The sequence below is a fragment of the Triticum dicoccoides genome, chromosome 1B, assembly GCF_002162155.2.
Source record: "Triticum dicoccoides isolate Atlit2015 ecotype Zavitan chromosome 1B, WEW_v2.0, whole genome shotgun sequence".
In the NCBI taxonomy this organism is placed as follows: domain Eukaryota; kingdom Viridiplantae; phylum Streptophyta; class Magnoliopsida; order Poales; family Poaceae; genus Triticum; species Triticum dicoccoides.
This window is the reverse complement of record NC_041381.1, coordinates 181544890-181561166: the sequence shown is the minus strand read 5'-3', so window position 1 is coordinate 181561166 and position 16277 is coordinate 181544890.

Sequence of the window (16277 nt, the reverse complement as noted above, 5' to 3'; positions counted from 1 at the left end):
GGTGTGGTGAGCTCGATGGGGGGGGCGAGAGGGGGAGGATGAAGGATGGGGGTCTCACCGGGCCCTGTATAGGTGCAAGAGAGTGCTCGGGGAGGGCCAAGCTGCGGGGCGACGGCGAGTCGGTGTCGGGGTGGCGAGCACGACGCGGACAAGGTGGCGCGGGTAGAGCCATGCCGGAGCTGGGGCGAGCAAGGGGAAGGGTCCACGGGCGCGGGCCGGCAGCAGGGAGGCTGAAGGAGTCGGGGCGCGGAGCTATGGTGATTGGCGACGGCGGGACTGGCAGAGGAGAGGTCAGGCCACGGGCGGGTGCGGTGTGCGGGCACGGGACGGCGGGCATGGCGACGTCCAACACAGGGAGAGGAAGAGGGGAGAGGCCGGGGCCTCACCGGCAGTGTAGGGACTGGGCAGCGGTGGTCGAGGGGGCGACAGGGACGACGGTGTAGAGGAGGCAGGCCGATGGGGGAGCGCCGGCGACGGGCGGCGGGGCGACGGGCTCCGGGCGCAGGGTGTCGGCGTCGACGACCTCCTCCTTGATCCCGATCCAAATCGGGGGAGAGAGGGGGGAGATATTTTCGGGGTGTGGGGGGTGTGATGGTTAGGGTTTGGGGGGAGGGAGTGGATAAGGAAGTGGTGGGAGGGTGGCCGGTTGGGCCGGTGGGCCAGTCGGGCGGCCTGGTGGGCCGAAGCCCAAGGGGCCGGGGGGCTTTCTCCTTTTATTTGTTTTTTGTAATGTCTTTTCTTTTATTTATTTTCTTTTCTGTTTTATTTCAATTTAAATCATTTAGGCATTTTATAAAAATGTGTTTGCTTTATTATAGTTACCCTTGTAATATCCGGCACCCACCGAACATTTTTGTTTCAACTTTTGAAAACTTTTATTGTTGACATTAATTTGAGTTTGAATTTTGAAGCGGTTTCGAATTAACCCGAGATTAACTACAGTGATAGAGGTGACGTGGCACCATTAACGTGAGTTTACTGTAGCATGATTATCCGGGCGTCACAAGATTCATCATCATTTTCTTCATGATAATGTGTTGAAGGGCGACATCTCCATCGACCACATTAGCACTGAAGATCAGCTGGCTGATATCTTCACTAAGCCCTTGGATGAGAAAAGATTTAGCAAGTTGCGGTGTGAGCTAAATATCCTAGAATCTTCGAATGTTCTCTAAAATGGACACACATCCTAACACTTATGCTGACTTGATGTCTTAGATGCGCAACACACAAAGTAACGTTTTTCTTCAATCAATGAAGACTAACCCTCTAAGTGTGAAGAAATTAATGAAGAAATTGATTCTCAGAGCCCTACGACAATTGTACGCGGTGTCTGAAATCAGCTTTCTTATACGGTGGGTTACGCCACCAACCAAAGTTGAAAATCTTCAATTTGAGGTTTTTTTCTTTGTTTTTGAAATTCCTCAGTTTTTCAAATTCTTCAACTTTGCATTGTCTTCACTCCTTCCAGTGTTGTTCATCATTTGAATATATATGTGAGTTTATGTCCCCAATAGCATTCACTTATTGCTAATTCTTCAAGTTGTTTTCTTCTGCTAAGTGAATGTGATCGGACCCTTCCCCCTCTATGCTGAACTCAACCCAGTCTATTCACAAATTCTTCATGTGCGTTCTAATTGAAACTCATTCAAAATCTTCACTGTGTCCTTGACAGCTGAAGAAATTGCGAACGGAAATTTTAATCTATCTGATCTGAATTTTTGGCTTTGCCGCTCAAACCGTTCCGCATCCCACGACAATACTTATCTATTCACCCACGATCATACACGATCGCCACCTCTTAGTACGTGGGTGACACATGTCAAGCGAATGAGAAGGGCCAGGGGCACGTTCGTCCGATTTCCTCGGGCGTACAGTTTTCACTCCCACTATAAATACTCCTGCCTCTTCCTCACTTTGTTTTACTCCGCTCGCTCTCACTCCCGCTCGAGCTCCCCAAACCCTAGTGCCGCTGCTACTTCATCGTCGCCGGTGAGGAAGAGCTTCACTGCCTTGACCTCATCGCCGTCGTACTCGCGTCGGTTGCGGATTTCTTCACTCCGCCGCCGCCGTAGCCGTCTTCCTCTGCCGAGTTAGGGCGTGGAAGATCTGAATTGACGAACTTCACATCTACACCTCCCAGTTCGTCGTGTTCTTCAACTCGGGTAATTAAAAGTTACTTTTACTACCCTCTTTGATTCTTATGTTTTCTTGAAAATCTTCAAATGTGTTTATTCTTCAAATCTTCACACACATGAACACCTCACATGTCATCTGCTCTTGATTCGTTTCTCTAAGCAATGATTTTCTTCAAGATCCCTCAATTGTGTGGATTTTCAATCTATACAACTCTGGAACCTAAGACAAAGAACGCTTAGTGAAATTCCTCAAGACTCATCCGGTCAAATTCCTCAAACCTATTCATTTTTGAAAAACCTTCTAAGAACGCATATGACCTCTCCAAATTCCTCGCAACTATACTCTCTTCATAGGTACAAATGTCTGCTGCTGAATCACTAGGTTCTCATCAACTTAACTCATTTGCAGCGTTCCTCGAAGAAAAGTTGCACACCTCTTCAGAAACTTCAGTTGTTCATATTCCTCAGCTGAAGAAAATGACTGAAGGTAAGAAGCAACAGAAGGGTGGAAAGAGACCTGAGGTCAATACTGTTTTCGAAATCCCTGAGGACATTTATGCTGAGTACCGCACACCCCTGAGGAGGATAGAAATCAGCGCAAGGTGCGCATTCAAAAGACAGAGAGGAGATGGGCACGGGAATGGAGGGAGTACAGGTATGTTACTCCAAAGTATATGAAGCAATTCACGCTAAACCCTCCATGCTCAAGACCTCCATTGGCACCAGGCCAAGTGGCAGATCCCACCAACCTCAAGCGCGGTGAGGACTATGGTGATGAATGGGCAAAGTGCCAGGCCAAACTGGCCAAGCAAGCAAAGGAAGCAGTGAAGAAATTCAATGCAGACTCTGCTGCCGCTGCTACCGCTGCTGAGGCCTCTGCTAGTCAGCCGAAGAAGGCGATGACTAAGAAGCCTGCTCATAAGTCAAGCGCTTCTCCCTCAATGCTCTCTCCGCCAAGATCCTCAGCAATGCCCTCAAGGCCAGATTGTTCAAAGCCCTCACGGCCAACTCCTCAGTCTGCTCCTCCTCCTCCAAAGTCCTCAACTCCTCCCACAAAGTCTTCAGTTGCTCCGACCAAATCCTCTGCACATGTGCATCTCGCCACGTGCCAAAGGACAACTGGCATCTCAATTTCCTCAGGAGCATCTGCAAGTTCCTTTGCTGCACCAAATTCCTCAGCTGGTCCTGCTCTGCTGAAGAAAAAGGCAACTGCTGGACAAGGCCTTCGACCAAGTCCTCATAAGAAGCAGGTCGCCTTCCAAGTGCCCTCTGATGACGATGAGGCTGATGATGAAGACCTTGTCGAAATCATCAGAGACAGGCAGGCCAGAGCCGCTAGAGCCAAAGGTAGCAATGTGCCACTACTATTGGATCCAAAGTTGATCCTCGACTTCATTGACCTATGGCACAAAGACCCTAACACGCCTTTGCCGGAGATGAACCTCACTCCTGGCCAAAGTCTTGTTCTGACTGCCTTCATTGAGGAAGAGAAGTGAAAATTTGAAGAAGGCAGAAGGTTGAAGAAAGCGCAGTACAAGAAGCAGCGCTACCTCAAGGACAATGTCCTAACTCTCACTCCTGATCAACTCATTGCCTTGCAAGCTGAAATCAAGAAACTAAGTGATGAATTCAATCGGTACTATGCTGATTGGAAGGGCGCCAAGGTCCGGTTCGTCAATCTGACGAAGACTTTCACTTCAAGTACTGCTCCTCCTGTGCACATTGAAGTTACACCGGCTGAAGCATCTGCTTAGCCCACTGAAGAGCATGCCAGCACTGCTGATGACAATCAGGCTGCTGAAGAAAATGAGAGTACCAGGGCTGATGACTGCATTCCAGCCGCTGAAGAAATTGTCAGGGCATCCACTAGTGGTGCACCTGAAGAAAGTGAAGAAGTCAGGGCAACTGCGTCAGTTGCGCCTGAAGAAAATGAACAAAAGTCATCTGCACCTCCTGCGCCTACACCAACTCCGATCCTTCCATCTGCATCAGATGCGAAGAAGACCAAGGCTGCAGAGCATACAGCTGTGAAGAAAAGGAAGGCATCAACTTCATCAAATTCTTCAGCTCCAAAGAAGATGAAGCCTCTAACTAGTTCAATTGACAACCCAATTGATGTTGTTCCAGTATCTTTCATGCCATCAAAGGACCTTGTTCCTTTTGGTGAAGATTATGTGATTCCTAGCAAATCTCATGAAGAAACTCCTTCTGCTGCTTCGACAGAGCAGTTGGATGAAGAAATTGAAGTGGATGCAATCCCTTCAACCCAGTCATCTCCTCGCTTATGCCTCAGTTCACTGCTGAAGAGGTCGGCGTTGAAGAAATGGAAGATGAGGATGTGGACATTGGCTGTACCACTCATGTGCTCAATGATGACTTTTGGGAAAGTCAGCACCCCAACTCTCCAATGTTCACTCCACTCCAAGCATTTCCTCAGTCTGTGGATCCTGAGATTGTGATCTGAAGAACCTCATGCAACCCCAAGTGTTCATGAAGAAATTCCAGCCACTAGTGCTGAAGAAATTGTCAATGAAGAATTGAAGACCCAGGCTGAAGCTGAAGAAGAGCCTGAAATTCCTCAGTCTGTGGATCCTGAGATTGTGATTCCTGAGGTGGTGATGCAATTAACTGACACTCCTCAGCCCAAGCCAAAGGATCCCTTCTCAAAGAAGCAAAAATTCAAGGCTAATGATTTCTTCAGAGAGCATGTGTTCTTCACTGAATTCAAGCCATATGACAATGCTCGTCTTAGAAGGAAGCGTTTCTGGACTGCCAGCCAGGACAACTTCTATTCTTCACTTCTTTTCAACAAGGACAAAGTCTTCGACCACGAGCACATTCCTCAGTGGACATGGAATCAATGCCTTGCTTCTCTCAAGTCCTCAGTATGCTTCATGATGCAGGCTTGCTCAACTTTTGCTCTGACATAGTTGATTGGAATGAAGAGCTTATTCTTCAGTTCTATGCAACGCTGCATATCACAGGTGATGCTGCTGACGTCAACTCTTGGGTGTTGGACTGGATGACTGAAAACACTCACTACAAGGCACCAACCTCTGAATTGCTTCGTGCCCTGCCAATCAGTCCTCCACCTGAAGCTGCTCGTTGTCTATATGGTGAGCCTAAACTCACTGCTCACTATATGCAAGTGCTCATGAAGCCTCTGAAGCCTGGTCAAGCCCCAAGGACCAAATTCCTCGTGAAGGAATTGCTCTATGTGCCAAGAACCATCTATCGCATTCTGATAAAGACCATGAGTCCTGTCAAAGGCCATGACTCATCCGATGAGGAAATTATTAGGATGATGAAGAATATGCTATTCAACATAATGCATGGCGTCCCCATAAATTATCATGATTAATTCATGAGGACTCTAGCGAATGTTGCACTTTCACCATTTGAGCTGAAGCCTTATGCACCGTGGATCATGAGATTCCTCAGAACAAGGTCTTCACTCAACTACAAGGCTGACTTTCAGAATCACCTCAGCTACTTTCCCGAGATTGAAGTCCTCAAGCGGACATATTCCTCAGCTGATGAGAAGGGCAAGTCACCAGCCGTTATCGATGAAGGCATTCGTCCATTGGATGGTCAGTTCCGCAAAGCTGCATCTTATTCCACCAATGATGACTCTGCCACTCATGATTCTGCTGCCAATGCTCCCAAGTCGAGTCCTCAAGCTACTGCTCCTCGTGTGATGACTGACCGTGAGCTCCTTCTAAGTCTTCACCAGAAGGTGGATCGAAACCACAAATGGGTTAAGTGACAGTTTGGCTCTATTCTTCACAACATGACCTCTACACATAATGCTGTGAAGAAAAACCATTACTACCTCCATGAACTTTTTGATCGCACCTGTGCTATTTTGTCACATCTCTATGGTGAAGAAGATCTGAAGCAAATGGGCTTCAAAGAAGATTTTGACTGGTCTGCTCCTCCACCGAAGAAATTCAAGAAGGTCAAGGTTCCTTCCTTGGTGGCCAGTTCATATTCTTCATCACGCGCCATAGACAAGTATGAAGACTTGGACGACACTGCAGCAGGCCCTACAATTACTCAAGACCCTGACAACACTGGCACTCCTCCATCATCATGATATTCTTCAGGGGCGTTAGTCCTTAGTTTCAACCCTTTTGGTCATCCGATGACAAAGGGGGAGAAATTTGAGTTAGTCTTCAAGCAGGTCTATCTTATATGGGCGTTTTTTTGCTAAGTTACAACTCTCGTTCTTCTGATGACATTGCTGGATTGAGTTGTAATCCTAAACTCTATGGTGGCCTGATACTTTTGTTGTGTTCTTCTGCATGCTTATTCCTCATTAATCTTAATGCACGCATACTGAATTACATCAGTCACCATATTTCATCATGCATTTCAAATTCTTCATTTTATATGTCAAATGCGTGTATGAATTACAAGATATAGGGGGGGATCTCCATGATTATACTCGTCAAGTGTGCAATGCTTCAAAAGCAAATTCCTCACTATGGACATCTTCAGGGGGAGTTCTTCTATATCTTGCAATCAAATTCCTCAATATCAGTATTTACACTTCATATGTTTATCCCCGTTGAAAACTTAACCTATATTGTCATCATTCACCAAAAAGGGGGAGATTGTAAGTGCATCTAGTGCCCCTTAGTGATTTTGGTGTATTGAAGACTTATAGGTTAAGGGACCGATGCATTTGTAAGTGTACACAGGTCTATAAGTATATGAGGAGTTTGATATTTACAGAGAAAGTCGACCCCTAAAAATGAAGTTCTTCAACTGAAGACTTTGGATTTCTGAAGACTTTCTGAAGACTTTGAAAGTGAAGAAATTGGTGTAACCTTGAAGACTTGGCAATCATTCGAGGAACATGAAGCATGATGACTTTTGTTTTTATAGTTTCATTTCCTCTTTCTTGAGTCATAGGAAACACCATACTGTTAAAGGGGGTCGAGGAAATACTAAAGAAAAATTTCCATGTGATGCTCAACTCAAAATCCTACACCTACAAAACCCTTCGAGTGAAGCCATTGGAAATCTCATATAGTTCAATCATATTCTTCAGTGACAGAGACAAAGTTCTTCTGGTCTCTGAGGAATTTGTTCCAACTGTAGAGTTAGGAATTCGCCAGTGTGGATTGCCTACACAGTGAGGAACATGATAGCCCTGAGGAATTTGAAAGTCAAATATTCTGACCGTTGATGTGCTATGCGTGAGCTGTCCCTAAATATCTACCCACCTAACAGTCATATCAGACAAGGACATTTATGTCTTATCATGTCGGGCTGCTCCCTAGGCTATAAATAGCCGCCCCCTACAATCGCTAGCTGGTTGGCTGCTCCGAGAGAAACTGACACTTGTCATTTGAGAGCATCCCATCCTCCGAGGACTTTGAGCGAAAATCATCAAGTGAGGAAAACCCAAACCCAACACACCTACAACCCAAAGTGATTGAGCATCACTGAAGAGATTGATCCTGTGTAGATCTGATGCTTGTTACCTTTGAAGACTGTGCTTCTTCCAGATGGTTAGGCGTCATGGTCTAGAGCATCCAAGAAGAATTGTGGATCACCGAGTGACCAAGTTTGTGAAGGTTTGGAAGTCACCTGAAGACTTACCACGAGTGTTTCGGCGAGGTCTGTGTGACCTTAGCTCAAGGAGAATACGGTGAGGACTGTGTATCCGGGACTGGGTGTCCTCGAGTTTAAATACTCAGCCGCTCCAACCAGACGTACAACTGAGACAACAGTTGGAACTGGTCTACCAAATCATTGTCTTCACCAAGCTTACTGGTTCTATTTCCTCAACTCTTTCATTTCCTCATTTCTGTTATTGTGTGTCTGTCCATATCTGTTTGAAGACTTTGACTGAAGACTTTCTCAATTTCCTCAGTTCAATTTCTCCAGTCTGTCTGTCTTCATCTTGTGTTATCCCGTGCTTACGCTTTCTGTACTCTGTGCTGGTCTTCATTTCATCATGATGACTATGTGTGTGTTCTGCTATGTTTATTACTGAGTACTTATTCCACAGCAAGTAGTTCTTCATTTAGGAATTTCCTCACCAGCAAATTCCTCAGTGAAGAATTCATAAAAATCGCCTATTCACCCCCTCTAGTCGTTATAACGCACTGTCAGGAGAAGACTTCGGCCCATCGTCCGAACTCGCCAAAGCCCTCCAGGAGGCTAAAGAGGCGCGTGTCGAGTCTTAGAGTGCTCGCGAAGAGATCCGTCAGGCGAAGCAGATAGCGGCCGGTAAGGCCTTTCTTTTGCAAAGTATTTTTAGAGGTCAAAGATATGCTTTGCTCACTCGAGTGTGGAGTTCTCCAAATGCGTTTTCGGATCTTCCGAGGAGTGCCGCCGATGCCACACAGTTCTTCCGAGCCCAGGAGGGGAACTCGACCGAGAAGCTGTTCTGGTCGCAGTTTCTTGTGCTGGAGCACCCGACGCCCCTGAATGACCAGCTGAAGCAGCTCTCGGCCTGCATAGAAGGTGCCCGGATGGCCTTTGCCCGTGTCAAGACGCACTGGGCCAAAATTAAGGCCATCGATGTGGCGACCGCAGACCCACTCGAAAGCAAGGATCACCGCAAGCCGGAGAGGTACTTTGAGGATGTCCTGACAGGGGCCCGAATAGTAGAGGGCCAGTGTTCTAAGGACGTGATATTTGATTAGATGGTGCAGGTTGTAAAAACTATGTTATGAACCATGCTTGTAATATATGTGCACCTTTTATCTTAAGCGATTTTCCTCATGTGAGGCCGTTTAATTTTGAGAGGGCTAGTTGTCGGCTTCAGCCCCCATGTAGATGCTATGGGGGTGTTCGGCGTAACGAGTGATCGCACTTTCATTGGTACACTTTGGTGCTATACAAACGGTTTTTAACCCCTTTCCGCGTGTCACGACCGGTTTTCCGGGTATTGATTTCCCAGAAAATGGCCCTTGTGCTCACCAGCCCCACGATTACTGTTAGCTGATGAGGCACTAACTTGATATAGAAATTCCAAGCAAAATACAAAATATGTAGTACAAGACCATTCTGGCCTATGAGTACAACAAATGGTTTCTAGTGGTTGATGGCGGAAGCGGTTTGTGGATCATCAGCGTCTATGGGACTCCATTTCCCATAGGAAAAGCTGACCAGGTTAACTCCTATCTTCGCAAGGCTGCTATCACCATTGCTTAGGTTCCGGGGCTATCATCGCAATGCTCTTCTCCAAGCAAGAAATCTGGCCAAGACAATAGCCAGGGACAAGCCAGTGAGTACTTTGAATGTACTCCCAAACATTATGAACACGGGTATAATATAACAAACGATAATCATGCTTTGAAGTATTCTATGATCACAACGTCAGTCATAAAATAAAATCCCTGATGCATGTAAGCAGGTTATTTATATGCAAAATGAATATGAAATAACAGCGTAGTAATAAGATGCACCGATCGGATGTCTGAAGCGACGTCTCGAAAGGATAGTAAATAACGAGCATGCCTCAGTTGGGCGTCTGAGCAACACCACATAAAGGGCTTATAAAGTAAATAGCAAGCATGCCACAGTTGGGCATCTGAGCGACACCACATAAAGGGCTTATAAAGTAAATAACAAGCATGCCACAGTCGGGCATCTGAGCGACACCACATAAAGGGCTTATAAAGTAAATAACAAGCATGCCACAGTCGGGCGTCTGAGCGACACCACATAAAGGGCTTATAAAGTAAATAACAAGCATGCCATAGTCGGGCGTCTGAGCGACACCACAAAAAGGGCTTGTAAGAAAAATAATCACAGTGAATATCCAGGAGGTAGAACCTTCCCAGGGATACTCAATAAATCCAATAATATAAAGTGTTAGTCCAAGACAACAATAATCATAATCATCATAAGTCACAGGTCATGATCCATGTTCTGGTTTAGTAGTTTCTCCTCCGAAGACCGACACAAAGACCGACACTTGACCCAACCCAGATTGTAGTCCTTAACCATGGACACGGCTATTCGAATAGATATAATCTCTGCAGAGGGTGTACTCTTTACCCATGAGTAATGGATTCCTTTAGTCCATCGGGACTAATTCCGTCTACGGTCTTTTAATTGAAAACACACCTGACTTGCACACACCAGCTTAACTTACCTGTGTCTGGAATCACCCACGACACTAGTTTAAGCAAAAATCTAAGTTGGGAGGCTACAACCTCGATTAGCATGGGATCACAAAATTTATACCGCGCGCAAACTGGGGGAGCTACCCCCTCAGCTACAACCGAAACACCCATGCCCCCTGACCGGATGACTGGCTTTAATCCAGGGCCATGGAACCCTCATCCCGGCCCCTCTGTACGGTGTGTGCTAGAAAGGGGTTGACAACTTACTGAACCGTACCCTACCTATGGCAGGGACAAGTGGTAGTAAGAAACAAGTGTGGGGGTTACCGGAACAAGACTTGATCTATGGTCGACTCAGGAGGTTTAAGTATTCCCTGTATGATATGTATAACAAAAATATTTCAACCAATAGAATCACCACTCATTATACCTTACTATGCCATACCGGACATAACCGTCCCGACGAAGACCGGAGACAAGCTCATGCCTACCCAAGGCAGAGGCTTTCTTGGATTTCTTTCCGGCATGCATGCAAGTCATACGAGGACGATTACCATCACAAGTATATCTACTTCCAACAGCAAGGAAGTCTCGAATATGCATTCATGAAAATGATCGTATCACCACATAAAATAACGAGTTCTCTGTATTAAGGTGGTGTTATACTCGTATTAACCAACACACAAAAATATTATGCCAGGGTTCAGAATGCTTGCCTTCGAGTTGTGGAGAGGCAGGGTGTATTCCAAAACTTTTGAAAGTTTTCTTCTCTCTCCAACAAATCTCTGTGTTTACGCTTCCACTTATCTAGCATGGACGGCGCGTGGCTCACTGACAATGGGTCCGCGGGGCCCACTGGTCAGGTTTGAACAGTCTTCTCTTGCTCCTCTTCCTCTGCCCGAGCGGAGGCGCGACTCCGGCGATGGCCGCCGGCGAAAGGCGGCACCGTTCGAGAAACCGAGGCCATCCGCGGGCTCAGGGGGTCGAGGCGGTCCCTTCGGTGGTCGCTATGGCCCCTGGAGTGGACGGAGTCGCCGGTGGCGAGCTTCGCGGTGGACGGAGGCTACGGTGAATTGGGGGTTTGGGTCTACGGTGGATCTCCGTCGCAGCTGGGGGTTTGGGCGGCTCCGCAAGACAAAATGGAGTCGGGTGGTGGCGTTGGCGGGACGGAAGGGGGCCTGGTTGCGACGAACAGGGCCGAAAGGCGGCGGTGGCCGAGCTGGCCGGAGATGGGGAAGACGGCCTCTCCTGGTCGATTGCGAGCTAGGGGAGCTCTAGGAGGATGGCTTGAGGCTGCCTGGCGTCTAGGAAGAACTCGGGGTCACCATTTACAGTGTAGCTAGGTCGGTTCCGTCGGTGCTGGGGATAAGATTGCCGGACAACTGCTTCTGTTGTGGCAGGGTGACATGGCAGCAACAGGCGCTAGCAGACGAGCTTGTGGATGAGCTCGGGCTGTTCCATGAGCGAGCTGGCGCGCTGGTGTGGCTCGGGCGGTGCTGTCCGTGGCAGAGGCCCACTGTGGCCGGCCGCTAGCCGCCGTGGCCGACCTGACGGCGGTGCTGTGCGTCCCCAGGGACTACTCTACGGCGAGGGAGGAGGCGGCCGTGCTGGCTGTGAGAGGGTAGTGGCTAGAACGAGCATGGGGAGGGGGGGCAGTGAGACGCTGCGGCTCGGTGCGCGTGCGTGCAAAACTGCGCTCTGGGCGCGCACAGAGCACGCGCACCAGGTGTTCGGCGAAATGCCAGTGCATGCTAGGAGGCTAGGGTGGAGCTGGGGTTTAACAGGATTAGGCTAGGGTAGTCTAGAGGCTTAGTGGACAAGCTAGTTTGATCAGAGGATCAAGTTCACAATGCTAACTAGAAACCATGACAAAACTGGTCATGCACACAAGGTGTTTGACAAAATGCCAAGGGCACCTAGGCATTTCCTGGAGTGGCCAAAACCTCCAGATCGTAGTCTCTTTAGAAGGTAAAGAGGGTGGCAAGGTTAGTTTGTCAAAGCTAGAAACTTGCTAGTGCAAATATTTAAGAAAACCAAATTTGGTCAGAAAGAAAAGAATATGGTTTCATGGACCAAAATTACTCCCATGGGGCCACTCTCCTGGACTTAAGGGTTTTGTAGGGTGGACTACAAGCAGGAAAAAGAATCGTGGGAAAAAGGGCAAGTTAAAATATGGTTGCAGTACAAATCATCAAGTTGGACCAGAATGAAAATGAGGTTGATTTACTCAAATTTTCCAAAGAACATCACTGGGTTTTTGCATAAAGTTGGGTAATATACTCCTATTAACATCCCATAATTTTGGTAGACGTTTTAAAGAAATATTTAAATAGGTTGCAGTGCAAAATTGGAATTTGACCAGATTTAAAAACTTGTGGTAAAACTCAAAATCTCCAAATTACTAAGGAATATTTTTGCATAAAAGTGATTTAGGGACATCATATGTCATCCCCAAGTTTTGGTGAGATTTTTAAATAAATTTATCAAAGGGTTGCAGTGCAAATGGAACCCTAAAACTTATGAAAAACCATTTCAGAGAAATAAAGCTCAGGAAAAAATAATTATGCAAATAAATTCCACTGATAATAGAAATGTTTTTCTTGAAGGGCAAACAAGTCCAATAACATATTTGGAAAGTTTTTACTTGGGGTAAAAACTCCATAATAATAAAGAAAAGAATGGTTCTGAAATCAAAAGAAAATCCAGAAAAATAAAAGTTTAAGTTTCCTGGCAAAATTTTAATTAATAAAACAAGGTTAAAATTTTGGGGTGTCACAACACTACCTCCCTTGAGAAAAATCTCGTCTTCGAGATTTGTTAAGAGTTGTTTTGAAAATATTATTGTTATTAGCTGAAACCAAATAGTTTACTCGTAGCACAAACTTTTCTGTCATTGAGGTTGGTTTTTGGTGGCTACGCCCAGAATAAAAAGAGCAATCGCACACCAACATACTTATGCATGGCTACTATGAAAAATAGGGGCGCACAAGCAAACAACATTTAATTTTAGCAATACAAGATCACACAATTAGAAGGCGAGGACATACTAAGACTCGATACTGCTTGAGTGACTCAGTCTACCTCGTTAATATCTAAGCAGGATTGCCTTGTGGATGTCGAGGCTTCTCCACGGTTTTCACCGTCGAGATTAGCTGGAGGGGGTTGAGGGGCTGCAGGGTCGGGGTAGCGGTGATGACCATCGCGGGGATTGTTGGCCACAATCCCGTTGGAGCGTGTTCCCAAAAGGCGACGAACCACTTCTGGGGTCATCAAGGTATTTTGGTCGATGACTGGGGCTGTCCTCAAGGAATCGATCGGTTGTCCGAACAACACGACTGGGTTGTCAGTGTTGGGCTCATCTTCTCCTCTTGCCTGGGCTCGGCGGATTAGTTCTCCACGAGCTGCGATCAGATCAAGGGTGATTTGATCGAATAGTTCTTCTAGTGCACTTACATAGCGCACCAGATGCAACAATGCAGGATCCGTCTCGTGATCTCCGTTGGCAACCTGGGGTGGCCTACCATACCCGTCACGGCTGGGGTAGTAGTAGAACGAGCGGCAGTTAACTTTGGGCGACAAGTGCCAGAGTTGAACTACAGCCTCTCGAGCAGCTAGTTGGATGGCTTGTGGCTCAAAGGAAGTCGTCCTTCCGGTGAACCTGTAGGGGCGTTCTGGAGATAGACCCCTGCCATAGATATGCACGGTGGCCCAGAATTGACGGCTTTCACCACTCATGGGTCCTTGGTACACAACATATTCTGGGGGCTCTTCTAATGCAAAGGCACGGCGGGTGAGGTTCGCGAGCACGGTCACAAAACCTCCAAGGTTGGTTGTTGTGGTCTCATTGTGAACAATGGGTCCTGGCATTATTGCTCGGTCTGGGAAAGAGTTTGTGCTGTGCTGTGTTGAGGCTAGCGTGCCCTTTTTATAGAAAAAGGGGATGGAGTCTTCCTTCGCACGCTTGCGAATGAGACAATTTAGGTGTCAGTCACTGGCGCATGCTCGCCAGGCTAGGCTGATAGGTTGGGCACCGACCGCCAAAAGTGTCGGGGTCACTGTGTGGCTATCTTGCACGAGAAGCTTGGCTGGGGTTAGGTTAAGGTCTGGTGGGTTGGTTAACCTAGGTTTATTGACCTGACTGAGATATGATTAGCCAATGGTCAGCCTGGCTCTGATACCAAGTCTGTCACGACCGGTTTTCCGGGTATTGATTTCCCAGAAAATGGCCCTTGTGCTCACCAGCCCCAGGATTACTATTAGCTGATGAGGCACCAACTTGATACAAAAATTCCAAGCAAAATACAAAATATGTAGTACAAGACCATTCTGGCCTATGAGTACAACAAATGGTTTCTAGTGGTTGATGGCGGAAGCGGTTTGTGGATCATCAGCGTCTATGGGACTCCATTTCCCACAGGAACAACTGACCAGGTTAACTCCTATCTTCGCGAGGCTGCTATCACCATTGCTTAGGTTCCGGGGCTGTCATCGCAACGCTCCTCTCGAAGCAAGAAATCTGGCCAAGACAATAGCCAGGGACAAACCAGTGAGTACTTTGAATGTACTCGCAGACATTATGAACACGGGTATAATATAACAAACGATAATCATGCTTTGAAATATTCTATGATCACAACGTCGGTCATAAAATAAAATCCCTGATGCATGCAAGCAGGTTATTTATATGCAACATGAATATGAAATAACAGCGTAGTAATAAGATGAACCGATCGGATGTGTGAAGCGACGTCTCGAAAGGATAGTAAATAACGAGCATGCCTCAGTCGGGCGTCTGAGCAACACCACATAAAGGGCTTATAAAGTAAATAGCAAGCATGCCACAGTCGGGCGTCTGAGCGACACCACATAAAGGGCTTATAAAGTAAATAACAAGCATGCCACAGTCGGGCATCTGAGCGACACCACATAAAGGGCTTATAAAGTAAATAACAAGCATGCCACAGTCGGGCGTCTGAGCGACACCACAAAAAGGGCTTGTAAGAAAAATAATCACACTGAATATCCAGGAGGTAGAACCTTCCCAGGTATACTCAATAAATCCAATAATATAAAGTGTTAGTCCATATCAATAATAATCACAATCATCATAAGTCACAGGTCATGATCCATGTTCTGGTTTAGTAGTTTCTCCTCCGAAGACCAACACAAAGACCGACACTTGACCCAACCCAGATTGTAGTCCTTAACCATGGACACGGCTATTCGAATAGATATAATCTCTTCAGAGGGTGTACTCTTTACCCACGAGTAACGGATTCCTTTAGTCCATCGGGACTAATTCCGTCTACGGTCTTTTAATTGAAAACACACCTGACTTGCACACACCAGCTTAACTTACCGATGTCTGGAATCACCCATGACACTAGTTTAAGTAGAACTCTAAGTGGGGAGGCTACAACCTCGATTAGCATGGGATCAAAAAATTTATACTGCGCGCAAACTGGGGGAGCTACCCCCTCGGCTACAACCGAAACACCCATGCCCCCTGACCGGATGACTGGCTTTAATCCAGGGCCATGGAACCCTCATCCCGGCCCCTTTGTACGATGTGTGCTAGAAAGGGGTTGACAACTTACTGAACCGTACCCTACCTATGGCAGGGACAAGTGTTAGTATGAAACAAGTGTGGGGGTTAACGGAACAAGAATCGATCTATGGTCGACTCAGGAGGTTTAAGTATTCCCTGTATGATATGTATAACAAAAATATTTCAACCAACAGAATCAACACTCATTATACCTTACCAGGCCATACCGGACATAACCGTCTCGACAAAGACCAGAGACAAGCTCACGCCTACCCAAGGCAGAGGCTTTCTCGGATTTCTTTCCGGCATGCATGCAAGTCATACGAGGATGATTACCATCACAAGTATATCTACTTCCAACAGCAAGGAAGTCTCCAATATGCATTCATGCAAATGATCGTATCACCACATAAAATAACGAGTTCTCCGTATTAAGGTGGTGTTATACTCGTATTAACCAACACACAAAAATATTATGCCAGGGTTCAGAATGCTTGCCTT